Raw genomic sequence first — 15,542 nt, 5'->3', positions numbered from 1 at the left:
TGTAATACAAAGCAATGTTTTGTTTTAGAAACAAGACATTTTAAAGAAAACAATACAAATAATAACTCTAATCAATTTCTAACGTATATACCCAAATATAAGTTCCTTAGAGTGGAATTGTTTGTGATTAGCATAATAAAGTTATGTATAATACTTCACATACTAAATTACTATCGACTTTCAGCAGTGACAATTTGATCTATCTTTTAAATAATGCAGCGATTAACACAGAAATTCAGTACTTGCAGAATCCATGCTATTAATCCATTTCTTCGGTACTTTCAAAAATCTGTATCATCATATTTTTAAAATGTGATGGCAGGTTTACAGAACATGCCTGTGCATCACGCATGCAGTTCAGACAGTCTGCAAAAAGTGGATCAACGGCATGATCAGCCATGTCCTAAGATACAACATCCACAAATATGGATTTGTGAGCTATCTTTTTTCTACATTGAAATGACTATATAACTACATCTTCATACACTGAAGTGTATATAATTGTTTTTTTAAGTGCTTGTCTGTTATCACCTAAAATCACGTGGCATACAACAAGTAGTACTCTTATTACACGTTGGGAGATAGTAACCTAATTTAAGACCAGCAAGAATACATCAGATTCTTTGCTAATAGGGAAGGAAGGAAAAAATTATTCCTCAAGGGAAACAACTTTGCCATAACTATATTTGTATGACCTGTACCTAGCACAGTGTCTAAAACAGGCATGCAGTACATGTCTGTGTGAATTAATGAATGAATGCTTATCATATCTCCAAATTACCTCTATCCCCTATTCCCAAAACCAATTATTTGTCAAGATGAAGGCTTTGATGAAAGCTCTTAGTCCATGAAAATTAAATTGCTGTCTGACCCCTTTGTAGGAAATGTAAAATCATGAAATTCAAGTACTCTTGGGAAATCCAAACACAATTTCATTTACCATTGTCTATAAAAAAGGCAAAAAAATAGATAAATTTACTAAAATACATAAATGTTAGCTTTTGACATTTTTTAAAACACTGGAAATCAAAAATTCCCTCTCACAAATTTGGAGGCAGCTTGGTTAGTATAACTTCAAGAATGCAGTCAGAAAGTCCAGGCTTGAATTCTGGCCCTGCCACTAGTTAGTGATATGTACCCTGGTAAAGCCACATAACTGCTTCAAGCTTCAGTTTTTTCATCTATAAAATGAAAACATTAGATTAAATTATCTATATATTTTTTCCAGGTCTAAAATAGAGTCAATTTCCTGGTTATTCTTCTACCAGAGGCTACTGACCAGTGCTTGGTTGTTAAGCTGCTGCTTTTTAAATTTTTTTTCAAATGAGACAGGGTCTCAGTATATTGCCCAGGCTGGTCCCGAACTCCTGGGCTCCAGTGGTCCTCCTGTCTCAGCCTCCTGAGTAAGGCTTCAACTTCTTTACCAGTATTAAGCAGGCAGAGACCGGGTACTGTGGTTCACACCTGTAATTTCAGCACTTTGGGAGGCTGAGGTACAGGGGTCACTTGAGGCCAGGAGTTTGAGACCAGCCTGGGAAACACAGTGAGACCCCATCTTCAATTCAATTCAAATAAATAAATAAGCAAGCAAGCTGGGCATATTAGCGTGTGCCTGTGATCCCAGCCACTCTGGAGACTGAGGTAAGAGGATCGTTTGAGCCTAGGAGTTTAAGTCTGCAATAAGGTATGATTGTGGCACTGCACTGCACTCCAGCAAGATCCTATCTTTTTAAAACAAAACAAAACAAAAAGCAGGCAGAGTCTAGCTCTGTGCTTTTCAGGGACCCAATGCCATTGTGAATTACAGGAGCCCAAGTACTGGCAAACACAATCTTCAGCATATCAGTAAAAGCCCTTGGTTATCCTATTTTTTTTTAAAGTAGATTTAGAAAATAATTTTAAGTGCTCTCATTTAGTTTAACGTTTTAAGTAAATTTTACCATAAGATAGGTTATTTAGCTTTTGAGAACATATTCTCTGCAGTCAGACTGGGTTGAAATCTGGCTTTAGAACTCAGGACAAAGGACTTGTGTCTCCCATTATTTTAAAAGTGATAACTAAAAGAAAGAAATAATGCCATCTGCTTCACAGATTTGTTGGGAGGTAGAATAAAAAATACTTGCAAAGTCTCTCCTAAGTAGTAGAATACCTGACAAGTAGTAATCACTCAGTAAAGCAGCTATAATTTATCTTTTCCATAGGGGCTTTATGTAGAAAAACACTCTTATTTTCCTGCTAAAGAACACAATAAAACAATCCCGTAGTGTACACCTAGCTCTTTACTCCATCCTATTTATGCTCACATTTGCAGCATGAGTGAGTTCTGCAGTGGGCAGGTCTATACAAACCTACCCCCAAAGTCCGAGAAAGCGGAAGGCAAAGAAAGAGGCTGACAAATTCAGTTTCTTAGGGAGAAACATTTAATAGGGACTTAGGAGCAGAAGTTGTGTCTGTGTCTTGGGCCTCAGGTGGTGGTGAGACAAGATGGTGGATCCCCGCCCCATTACTCCCCGGAGCCAGGGTTTATATAGGGAAAGGGTATGCATGATTCAGATGGGATGTGAAGGACAACTGAGGTTTGATAACATCAAGGTTGTTTTGACCTAAGGGCAGGATTTAAACAAATAACAAAAGATAAACTGGAAATCTTAGAGTCCTTCCCAGAAAAGGTTTAGTCATTAGTCAACATGGCAGATTAGCATCCAAGGGAGTTGCTTTAGCCTTTGTGAGGAAGGCTGGTGGAGATCACTGCCTGACTGTTGGCCTATATTCCTGCCCTAAAGTTCTATTCCTTTCTGCCAATAACTAAATTGCATTGGCTGGGCAGCTGTAGGAAAGGAGCCCTGTGAAATGCTGACTTGTGTTGAAGATGGCTCAGGAAGTCCCTGGACTGCCTAGCCTCCTCCTGTTTATGTGAGGCAAATGAGATAATGCCGGTGGATTAAAAACTATAAAATGCTGTCCGAGTGTTGGTTATCATATGAAAGGTTAAATTTGATGATAAAGTTTAGAGGGGAAAAGGCCAGAATGTGGGATGTGACCCCTGAAAGGTCTTCGTTGTTACAAGGTAAGGTGCTTGTTTCCCCGGGGCCACGGAGTTGTTGTTTATAGGTCCCCATTAAGCATTGTGAGAGGGGTAACGTGAGGGGAGAAGCAGGGAGCCCCTTTCCCAAGAGGGCTAAGAAAGAAAAGGGTGAAGCCACTGTAGAGAAAAAAGACCAGATTCATTCTGAAACATTTTCTCACATTAATAAACATTTTAAGTAAACACTAATTGTAGGCTGGGCACCGTGGCTCATGCCTGTAATCCCAGCACTTTGGGAGGTTGAGGTGGGAGGATGGCTTAAGCCCAGGAGTTTGAGACCAGCCTGGGCAACATAGGGAGACCCTGTCTCTACAAATAATAATAATTAGCTGGGCATGGTGGTGTACACCTGTAGTTCCAACTACGTGGGAGGCTGAAGTGGGAGGATTGCTTGAGCCTGGGAGGTCAAGGCTGCAGTGACTTGTAATCCTGCCACTGCACTCCAGCCTGGGTGACAGAGTGTGACCCTGTCTCAAAAAAGAGAAAAAAACTGCATTTCACATTTAAAAAATAAATCTTCATTCTCTTTAAAATAATTGGCAGAAAATTCTACCTAAGGAAAGGAAGAAACATTTTAAATAAAAACCATTACATCAAAATCCTTGAAAAATTGATTTTACTCTGTAATTAATTTATGTGCTCCCATATTTAGTATGTAAATAATGTCAAATATATGTCATTCTATTATTTTAGGAACACACTGTTGATACACACAGGTGCACACACACACACACACACACACACACATATTTGGAAGTAACAAGCATGCTACCAGTGGCTAGGAATAGTTGGGGGAGGGGGTAGGAAACTGACCTACAGCAAATGGCATGTTATCAGCATAGATACAATTAGCAACATTTTACTGTACCACACATACTTGCAATGCAGTGTATCTAAAAACAAACTTAAAGGAAATGGAGAACAAGAAAAACATTTTCCCCAGTTAATTTCTATAAGTCACAAGAAGGATTTCATTATAAAGTAGGAATTACAAACAGTGAGGGCAAAAAAGTAAGGAATAAAGATTAAATTCACAAAACAAGTTGGTATCTTTACCTTTTCATGACTGTGATCCATAAATCCAACTAAATCAGTTTTTTCAAGTCCATTCCAATTTAACTCATCTTCTCCGGATCCCCCTAAAAGGTTTTAATGGCTGGCTTGTCTTGAAACTCAGGGACATTTATTTGTGAGTTCTCCAAGATGCTGAGTAAGACGGCAATCTTTAAGAAATAAAGTCTGCCAAGCGCGGTGGCTCACGCCTGTAATACCAGCACTTTGGGAGGCCAAGGTGGAAGGATGGCTTCAGCCCAGGAGTTCGAGACCAGGACCAGCCTGGACAACATAGTGAACCCTTGTGTCTACAAAAATTTACAAAATTAGCTGAGTGTGGTGGCATGTGCCTGTAGTCGTCACTACTTGGAAGGCTGAGGTGGGAGGATCATGAGTCCAGGAGTTTGAGGTTGCAGAGAGCTATGATCACACCACTGTATTCCAGCCTGGATGACAGAGCAAGACCTTGTCTTAAAAAAAAAAAGCTTGCCAAATTCCTTCCATGGGTAATGAGCTGAGCGAGAGCAGATAGCATAGTGCCAATCCCCAATGCCAGTGCGAACAGTAACTCTGTCCCTACTACTACATTGAGACTGGGTGGTTCCGCATTGTTCACATTCCTCCTGGAGACACTTACTGCCGGGCTACTGCTCTGGGAGCCACGGCTGACAGATGAGCCTCTTGTCCCATGCTAGATTTTACAACCTGGCTCCCGCAATGATAGGGACTGAAGGCAAAGGTGATTCCAGGGGACTGCCAGTCAGCTCCCCATTTGTGACTGGGATTGTCCAACTTCCTCCTTTATACTGAGTGTATGGCTCAAATGAAGCAATTAGAAACTTGAAGGACAAAAGCTGAGTTGCAGATGGAATGTGGAAGGGTGTAGCAACCTATTTGAGAACTTTGATCATTCTTCCTTAGTCTGATCAATTTAAGACAGTCGAGCTTACACTGTTGGAATGGAAGAGGTGTCATCCAGCACTGCCCTGTTGACTCCTTCTTGACAAATGACCTCACATAATTCCTTATAATTATTCTTAAATGTTCTACCCACTAGAAATGGGCTGATAATTTTGTTCCCAGCCCTTCCTGTTCCATATACATATCTAAGTTTGAATCAGTTTGAGTAGGGACGTATCTTGGGTTCTTCTCCCGGTTTTCTGATACATAGTTTGCTGTCTGAAAATCAGCCACTTTCTGCTAAGAAAGTGGACACTTCAAGTGTCAGGATTTTTTTTTTTTTTTTATTAATACTAGGTGTTCCCATTTTTTTCCACAGGACTTTTCCTTTGTTTTTTAAAAAACTATTTATATACTTCTCTGCCGAGTTCATACACAAAAATAATTATTACATCCCAGCACTTTGGGAGGCCAAGGTGGGCGGATCACAAGGTCAGGAGATCGAGACCATGCTGGCCAACACAGTAAAACCCCATCTCTACTAAAAATACAAAAAATCAGCCAGGCGTCCTGGCAGGCGCGTGTAGTCCCAGCTACTCAGGAGGCTGAGGCAGGAGAATGGCGTGAACCTGGGAGGCGGAGCTTGCAGCGAGCTGAGATTGCACCACTGCACTCCAGCCTGGGCGACAGAGCGAGACTCCGTCTCAAAAAATAATAATAATAATACAAACTCTACTATTAATAACCTACTAACTTTGGGTAACTTGTCTGTTTTCTGGTTTCATTATTTGTAAAATAGGAATTATGATGGTACCTATTTCATGATGTTGCTGTTATGACTAAATTAGATAATAAACTTAAACTTGGCACAGCACCTAAAACACACAGTAAACAATAAATGATCAGCTGTCATTATTTTAAATGATTATTTCAAATGCACTGCATTCCTGGAAACCACCCTTTTGAACTTGTCATTCATAGAATAAAACAGTATCTATCCATGCAACCTCGTGTTTATCTATGAGGCATCACCTTCCAAAGCCCTTAGTGGGTCAGTACAGTGGAGATGAAATATGTCACTAAATATATATAAAATATAGAGATGTCTATTAGGCAGCATCAAAAGAGCAAGCTATGAATGGGAAGGAGTAGAAATCAGGATGCCTGTATATCCTGTTCAGTCTGTATTCCATTTTCTTTGAGCTGCCCTTCAGCATATTTATGGAAATGTTAATTAAGAATATGATTCATGTATACATTATTAGGTTGATGTAGAAGTTTCTGGGGACTAGATGCAATTATGTTATTCACTAAGACTGGTAGGTTCCAGTGCTTTCTTTAGTTTAATGACTTCTTATTGACCAAATTAATAATTACAGTTTTAGTTATCCCACTAGCATCCTAGAAAATTAAAAACAGGCAGTCCTTCCCCAATCTGAATTAGGTGCACTGACATCAATGTCCTTATTGTGACAAAAAGATTACTAATCACATTTTACCACATTCCTCCCCCTCCAAGTTTTTATTCCTTGGAAGGTAGGGGTAGACTTACAATACCTAAAGCATTTTGGGGCTTCAAATTAAACATTTCAGAAATATTTTAGATCTGGCCTCTTCATTTAAAACTTGTTTTAGTATAAGCACCAACAGGGCAACTACCTATATGTCATGAATGGGTATCAAAATCATTTGGACCTTGTTGCTGATATTTTAATTGGAGATTCCTGGCCCTGTCACCAGTTCTTAAATGGTACTGATACACTGCCAAGTTTGGAAACCACTGTCTAAAAGCAATCAGCTAATAAGTCTAAGTGGAAATCAGGCAATATTTGAAAAAGGTGCTTAATGATCCCGTTTACAACTATTCTTCTTGGGTTTTGCCTTCATGAGAATTTGAGTATATTTGAATTCATAATTATATATTCTTTATTGTAAATGCTAGTGATATGATGAACAATAAAAGTATAAAAATAAGAAAATGGCTTTAATCAATATGAATCTGATCGGTTTGATTTATACAAACAATTCTTGATAGCCCTAATTATCATTTCAATGTTTACTTCTACATATTTGGCAGTAGCTATTTGTTTAAAACACACATAGTTCCATCTATTAAATACATTTCTACTAAACCACTTAAAAATAAAATTTAGCAAATTATTTAAGTAATGATAATTTTCCATGGTAAGAGCTAATATCCACTAACTTCTGGTTAAATTTTGGAATTTATACTTTATTAACATAGCTTTCCTTTTTTTTTTTTCTTTTTTGACAGAGTCTTGCTCTGTCGCCCAGGCTGGAGTACAGTGGCATGATCTCAGCTCACTGCAACCTCCACCTCCCAGGTTCAAGCAATTCTCATGTCTCAGCCTCCCAAGTAGCTGGGATTATAGGCGATGCCACCACACCCAGCTAATTTTTTGTATCTATTTATTTATTTAGTAGAGAGGGGGTTTCCCTATGTTGGCCAGGCTGGTCTTGAACTCCTGTCCTCAAGTGATCAATTCGCCTCAGCCTCCCAAAGTGCTGGGATTACAGGTGTGAACCACCATGCCCTGCCTATTCTCCTCCTTTAAGACTTAATTTCATAAGAATTTATGAAATTGTTCTTATGTTCAATAAATTGTTCAATAAACTGATTCTTCATTGCTATTAACTTATGTGAAAAGCTTGGGTTTCCAACTTTTTTCTTTTGGGTCTTCACTATTGTTTAATTGGCATTAAGATAAATCTTATCCTACCTCTGTTGAGAAAGAGTCTCCTATTTACCTTTCCCCTCAAAATCTCTACATACTAAAAAAGAAGGTGATCTAGGACGAGATAAAATGTGTACGGAACTTCTTGGGGCTGTGGGAAGATCTAAATAAAGTTAGGGGAAGGGTGGAGGCAGAAACTGAGTCCAAGTATCTCACTCTCTAGGTCCCAAAGACATGATCCTTCACCTCCAGCAACTTTCCAATAGATGCTTGGCAGGCTCAGCCAGCATCCCCCAGATACTAACTGCCCTGACTCACAGGGCACCTCAATGTTCCAGTCAAGTTCACCCTTTCGATCAGTGGCTTTCAAGTTGGGGCAGCAATTCTTTGTTGTGAGGTTTTGTCACCTGTGCTGTAGGACGTTGAGCAGCATCCCTAGCCTCTACTTGCTAGAAGCCTACAGTAGCACTGTCCATCCTCCCCGCTTCCCCCATAAAGCTGTGACACCAAAAATACCTCCAGACATTGCCAAATGTTCTCTTAGGGGCAAAATCACCCTCTATTCAAGGACCACTAGAAGTGACAAAATATGGCTTTGAAGGTTCCCTTGTCTCACGATTATCTCCTACCTTACAGATGCCAAAATTTATTAATAAGGCCACATACCTTTTGTTTCACAATCATAGACTAAAAGGCTTAAACTGTAGGTACTAGTTTGAGGTAATTTTGGTGGGATTTCAGTGGAAGTACAACTAGTCAGTCATTAATGGCAAAGGTTGGTTTTCAGAACCTTTCTGGGTCTGCTCAGAAGGGAACATAGTGAGAGAGAAAGGGTTTTCGACATCTGAAGTGGGCTACTTTTTAGAAAAAGGAGGCCAGAGGCCGGGCATGGTGGCTCACGCTTGTAATTGCAGCATTTTGGGAGGCCAAGGTAGGGGCATCACCTGAGGTCAGGAGTTTGAGACCAGCCTGGCCAACATGGTGAAACCCTGTCTCTACCAATAATAGAAAAATTAGCCAGGCATGGCAGAGCACACCTATAATGCCAGCTACTTGGGAGACTGAGGCAGGAGAATTGCTTGAACCCAGAGGTGGAGGTTGCAATAAGCCGAGATGGCGCCATTGCCCTCCATCCTGGGCGACAAGAGAGAAACTCCATCTCCTAAATAAATAAATAAATAAATAATAAAAAGGAGGCTAGAGACTAAGAACAAACTTCCAAACCTTGATTACTTTACTTGGAATTATTTGTCCCTCTGTCAAACATGTTCCTGGTGCCTTGTCAGGTGTGGTGCTAGATGTAGTATGAAATATACAGTCACTTCAGCATTTCTTTTTTTTTTTTTTGAGACGGAGTCTCACTGTCGCCCAGGCTGGAGTGCAGTGGCGTGGTCTCGGCTCACTGCAAGCTCCGCCTCCCGAGTTCACGCCATTCTCCTGCCTCAGCCTCCCAAGTAGCTGGGACTACAGGCGCCCGCCACTGCGCCCAGCTAATTTTTTCTATTTTTAGTAGAGATGGGGTTTCACCGTGGTCTCGATCTCCTGACCTCAGGATCCACCCTCCTCGGCCTCCCAAAGTGTTGGGATTACAGGCGTGAGCCACCGCGCCCGGCGAACTTCAGCATTTCTGTAGGAGGAAGAGGGCCTAGGGCATGGTGAGATGTTAAATATTTTAGAGGAATAATTTGAATGTAAAGCTCCAGGACTAGAGATTAGGTTTTGTTTACCTGTGTCCCTAAGACCTAGTACACAATAATACTTAATAAGTATCTGCTAAATCAATCAACAAATCAATGATGGAGAAAGCCCTGAGAGAGCCGGGGGAGCAGGGGATACAGAGCTTTGGTAGGAGATTAACTGAGAAGAGTCAGGAGAGAATGGCCTAGGAGAAAGATATGGAAAAATCTGTAGGTGGAAAGGACTGAAGCTCTAGGGAGAAAATGCCTGACCAAGTCTGTACCAGAAGCAAGGCAGTTTAGGGACAAAGGGCATGAGCTTAGAGTCAGATTTCCTGGGTTCAGATCCAGGCATCACTACTTATTTTCTTTAAGAACTTGGGCATCTATAAACCAGGGGTAATAATATCTTCCTCAAAGGGCTGTTGTGAAGATTCAACAAGGTAATACATATAAACCTCACAGATCAGTGACCAGCAAGAGTAAGGCTCGGTTGACCATTGAGAGTGGCAGGATTTCAGAGTGGGATGAGGAAGGGCCTGTGGAGAGCCATAAACATGTGAACAGTCACTGTGTGATGAAAAGGAAAGAGAGCCAGGCAGGGATGAATAAAAAGTTGACCCAACAGCTATGAGTGTTTCACTGACCAAACTGTTGTCTTGGTGATGTGACTAATTAACTCATTTATTCAATTTTCTTTAGGCTTCTTCAATGTCTTTAAAGCAAAATGTAAGAAAACGGATGATTGAGTTGACCTGAATTTTGGGATTGTTAAGAAAGCTGGATTAGAAGGTCAAAGGGATTGAGACACGAGACTACTCAGGGATTAAACTGAAAAGGAAAGAAGTCAAGCCAAAAAACGGCTAATAAACTGAAAGAACAGGGAGGGGTTTGGGGACTGAAAGTCTAGGGGGAGATGGTGGACAATGGCAGATGTGGTGGACAGAGTAGTTTCCAGTCCAAAGGTTCAGACATGGAGCAGCTCCAGGAAACACAAGGTCCAGTTAAACCTTGCATGGAGGTGGTGGAGGCTGAGCAAGTGGAGGCAAGGCCACACATATTTCCTTGTTCAACTCAAACTATTCCGTTCCCAAGCATATCTCATCAAAATGTTTTGTGAGCAAAGAATTCAGCAATAACCACTCTAGTAAAATCCTGCTAATAAACTTCTTAATATCTTGAAAAGCTGGAGGATGTATAGTTAAGTATAGTTTCTCTTTAGTTGAATGACTTATTACTAAATTAATAATTAGTTTTAGTTATTCAATCAACATCACAGAACATCAAAAATAGGTAATCCTTCCCAAATTTGAATTAGATCCACTGATATCAATGCAGGGGGAAGGCTAAAAATAGAAATAAAATATACAATAAGGAACATCAATAGAATATTAACTATACCATATATTGACACTTGAAGAAATATTACATGAACTGAGTGATATAAGGTGTTCCATTCAAATCAACCAAGTCTTCTTAAGGGATAGATCATTTTTCATCAATACCTGAGATATCTGGCCAAGAAGCTTCTCAAAAAATGTTAATCCTTTTCTGTTCTCATCTCAGTGCATCTGTTTTCTCTGCCTCACCCTACACACACACACACACACACACACACACACACACACACTCTCTCTCTCTCTCTCTCTCTCCCTCTCTCTCTCTCTCTCCCTCTCTCTCTCTCTCCCCCGATCTCTATGTGTAATTTATGGGATTCATTCATTCAACAAATATGTGTCAGATACTGTTCTAGATGAATGGGGCCATAGCAGTTAGAGAGATTTTAGATCTGTGCTAACGTGAAGCTTAAATTCTAAAACGAGAGACAGTTAACATATTCATAAATCAGATAGTAAAATGTGCTATAAGTGATGTGCTAATATTTCACATTGATTTGTATATTAAGTCTGTATTGTACATAAAACTATCATATATTAATGTGTCTCCTCATTATCCTTTAAATTGGGGTATAAGTGTGACAAAATGATCCAATATGGACTATTTGCAGAACAGAAAATCACTAATGCTGATTCTATTTTTCTGCTCAAGAAATCACATGGAATGTATGGCTTAATTATATAGGAATAACAAATATATAAAAATGTTTTTACAAGACAGCGTATTTCCCCGCCCCTAGTCTTCCTTTCGAAGCTAAATCTAGTTAAGAGTGCTATTGGCCAGTACTTTCTTTTCTCCACACATGTCAAAAGTAAACATCTGAATCTGGGGTCCTTTGAGACCAATCTTCCAATCCATAATTTCTAATTCAATCTCCACGGTCTAATTAGCAGTGTTCTTTCCTTGAAGAACTAAAGTATAAGAAGTCTGTTTAGGCTAGTAGAATAATTAGGCTACCTTTGAAAAAGAAAAATCTAACCACTACCTTGCCTGTAGAAAACTTTCTTAAGATTTTCTGGCATTTGGTTTCATAGCCAAGCCAAACCAAAATGAATGCAGATTTTGTTTCTAACCTAGAATCAGGTGAGAGGAGAAACAGGGATCTAATGTCGGGTGTTTCAAGGTACTGTCTTCCTTTCATCCAACCAGTTAGTATAGCTAGCACATCAGCACCTTCTTTTATAACCAAATCCCAACCACCATGGACAGGTAGGGTGTCCCTTGAAGGCTGCACCAGTCCTTTAGCCTCAGTGAACTTCCCATGAAATCCCAGAGCTAGGAGAGGCTTTTTTTCTTCTTCTTCTTGAGACAGTGTCTTACTCTGTCACTCAGATTGAGTGCAGTGGCATGATCACAGCTCACTGCAGCCTTGACCTCCCGGGCTGAAGTGAACCTCCACCTCAAGTGAACCTCCTGAGGAGTAGCTGGGACCGTAGGTGCAAGCCACTCCACCCAGCTAATTTTCAATTTTTTTTTTTTTTTTAATAGAGATAGGGTTTCACTATGTTATCCAGGCTGGTCTCGAACTCCTGGGCTCAAGCGATCCATCTGCCTTCGCCTCCCAAAGTGCTGAGATTACAGGCAGGAGCCACCACATTTGGCTTAGGATATCTTATTTGTACTTTTACTCATGATTTTTTTCTTAAGCAATCAAAAACAAGTTCAAAAGCACATTTGTTAAGCTTATAACCTACCCAGGGTAACTAATTAAAACAGAATGGACAGGTTTCATAAATTCTCTTTGCCAGTGGAACTTTTGTTGGTATTCTCAAGAAAGCCAGCATTGGCCAGGCTGTACATGCGTATTCTGAAAGACAGATGTTCACCCCTCCCACTGTTCCAGTTCAGTATGTCTTAGGCACACATCGATATCACAAAACACTGAAGAGAGGCCGGGTGCGGTGGCTCAAGCCTGTGATCCCAGCACTTTGGGAGGCCCAGGCAGGTGGATCATGAGATCAACACAATCCTGGCTAACACAGTGAAACCCCGTCTCTACTAAAAATACAGAAAATTTGCTGGGCATGGTGGCACGTGCCTGTAGTCTCGCCTACTCAGGAGGCTGAGGCAGGAGAATCACTTGAACCCAGGAGGCAGAGGTTGCAGTGAGCCGAGATCGCGCCACTACACTCCAGCCTGGGCGACACAGCGAGAATCCATTTGAAAAAAAAAAAACAAAAAAAACCGCTGAAGAGAACCTCAGTGGCCCAAGACCTCCATAATGTTATCACTAGTGTTTGAAAGGAATCCTCTGAGAATATTATCTCAGATAATCAGAGTGTGCCTGAGACATAAGTCAAAGAGTAACCAGTCTGTCACCAGATAGACTGCTCCTTCCTTTCTTCTCGCATATCCTAATGGGAGTGGAGGGAATTGCCTCCCAACTCTGGGGTAGGCTTCCCCCACCCCCCCCAGGTTTTCAGTGAATAATCAAAGAATCAGAGCTGCAAAACTACTCTGGAACCTTTACGACCCATTGTATAACACACAAACAGAATACATGAGTAAGTTTCATACTGTAGGGAATCCACCCTTTGTCCTGCCCTTCTGCTTGACATTTTTCTGTACTAGAGCTCTTCTATCTTCAGTCTTCTGTATAAGGTAAAGTCTTATGCATAAGGCAGCAATCCCATGTTTATACATAATTCCTCAACTATATTTTAGTTAGTAGCAGTATCCCTTAACCTAGCACTGCCTTGCCGCTATGCCTTTCAACTCCAAGACGCCAGTGCAATTCTCTATGATGGGCCCTCTCTCTACATTGTGCAACAACTTCCCAAGAGCAAGGGGCAGGGTCTGGCCCTTCCAGCCTTATCAAACCTTTCTTCTTACATCTGGAGTATTCTAGTATTCAAGCCCTCAAGGAATGGGAATGTGATGTTTGTGGTGAAACTAAAGCCACAATAGAATGGGAACAAAGTAGTTCTTTAAATACATCCCCTGTAAACCATATTAAAATGAAACTTTGACCCTGGATAATGAAGTTATTCTACTTTCACATATTTTTTTTTTCAAAATTTGATGATCAAGAGAATAGAATTTAATGAATTTAATTTTTTCAACTCTGTATTTCTATAAATTGTGTAAAAGTAAATCTTCTTGAGTTAGATTGCTACACAAAATTAAGCCCTGTGCTATGCTGCCTCTGAAAAATAATTATACGTATTCCTGGTTAGGGGCTCCTGGTGTATGGTAATTAGACAGCTGGATTAAATGAATGATAATCAATTTTCCTGACTTTACTTAAGCATTAAAGTCTCTTTGGGTACTTTATTTTACTAGTTGAGAATAATAAAAAGAGCATTGTAAATGTTAGGCAGTGAAAATCAGGACTATATCACTAAACTATTTAAGTTTCCATGTGAGATTATTCTCTTTCATTAGCTACAGGGACATCTAAAACCTTAAAGTAGGATTTAATTAAACTTGTTTGTTTAAAGTACTTTTTGTTTTGCTTTTAAAATGAATCTCAGTAATTACCAAAAAGAAAAATGAACTTAATTTCTTTATTATGACCTTCAGCCAGAATGATGAACGGTATTTAATTCTGGAAAAGTATTTTTTAAAAGCCAGTATGTTAAATTACTGACTTCTCTCTTAGACTAGAACTTACATATCAGCATTAAAACATACTCTGAATCCTGGATAGCCCTGAATTATTATTATTATTATTAATTAATTAATTTATTTATTTATTGAGATGGAGTTTTGCTCTTGTTGCTAGGCTGGAGTGCAATGGCGTGATCTTAGCTCACTGCAACCTCCACCTCCCAGGTTCAAGCGATTTTCCTGCCTCAGCCTCCTGAGTAGCTGGGATTACAGGCATGCGCCACCATGCCTGGCTAATTTTGTATTTTTAGTAGAGATGGGGTTTCTCCATGTTGGTCAGGCTGGTCTCGAACTCCTGACCTCAGGTGATCTGCCCACCTCCGCCTCCCAAAGTGCTGGGATTACAGGCATGAGCCACCGCGCCCAGCCAATAAGCCTGAATTATACAAAAGATAAAAATAATTTTTTTTCTTCTGATATGCTAATCTTGTCAACATACTATCCTGGTGTCTAGAAAATACCTGTAAAGGAATGTGAATTACAGCAGTTCTTATCTCATTTTCTATACTATTGTGTTCTTTACACCAAAATGTACAAATACCACCTACCAAAGTTTACACCTCTCAGAACAAGGCTATGGCCACCATGCTTTAAAAGCATGGCTCTGTGTGCTTGTTCACTCTGTGTCCCCTGCCATATGCCTACACTTAAAATAACCTGGGGATATTTAAAACATTCCAAAGCCCAAGCCATACCACAGACCAATTAAATTATATGCCTGGGACACAGGCATCAATAGTTTTTGTAAGTTTCTAGGTAATTCCAATGTGCTTGCAAGTCTGAGAGCACTGTCTCAACCAACTTGTTCTCAGGCAAACTTCTGTTCATCCTTCCCTTCTCAGTTCACGGGGTATGTTTGATGCTCTCCCTCCCTAGGCCTTCTGATTATTCCTCCTGCGTATCTCTACCATGGCATGCGCTAACTATGTTGTAACTGTTAACTCACATGTCTGTTCCCCTAATCTACTATAAGATTAAGGAGTATTTTTATTTTTGAATCTCTGAATCTAACCCTTTGCCTGGTGCATGGGAGAACCCAATAAATTCATAGAATGAATAACCTGTTCCTAAGAAAAACAAAAGCAAAAATGTAGAGTTGTGTTAATAGTTAAATGCCATGGAAAA

The 15,542-nt window shown here is 40.1% G+C and overlaps 1 long non-coding RNA gene across 1 annotated transcript in view; it reads right to left on the bottom strand.

The window, feature by feature from the left end:
* The window catches only part of LOC129487905 (uncharacterized), a 62,211-nt gene extending 51,475 nt beyond the window's left edge, over positions 1-10,736 (bottom strand). The window contains exon 1 of the long non-coding RNA XR_008659517.2: positions 4,142-10,736. This is a non-coding gene — a long non-coding RNA (uncharacterized lncRNA). The remainder of the gene's footprint in view (positions 1-4,141) is intronic.
* Positions 10,737-15,542: the final 4,806 nt, after the last annotated feature.

This window comes from Symphalangus syndactylus, chromosome 8 (genome assembly GCF_028878055.3).
Source record: "Symphalangus syndactylus isolate Jambi chromosome 8, NHGRI_mSymSyn1-v2.1_pri, whole genome shotgun sequence".
NCBI lineage: Eukaryota > Metazoa > Chordata > Mammalia > Primates > Hylobatidae > Symphalangus > Symphalangus syndactylus.
Note: the sequence above shows the minus strand (reverse complement) of the source record. Positions and strands in the feature narration are given on the sequence as shown.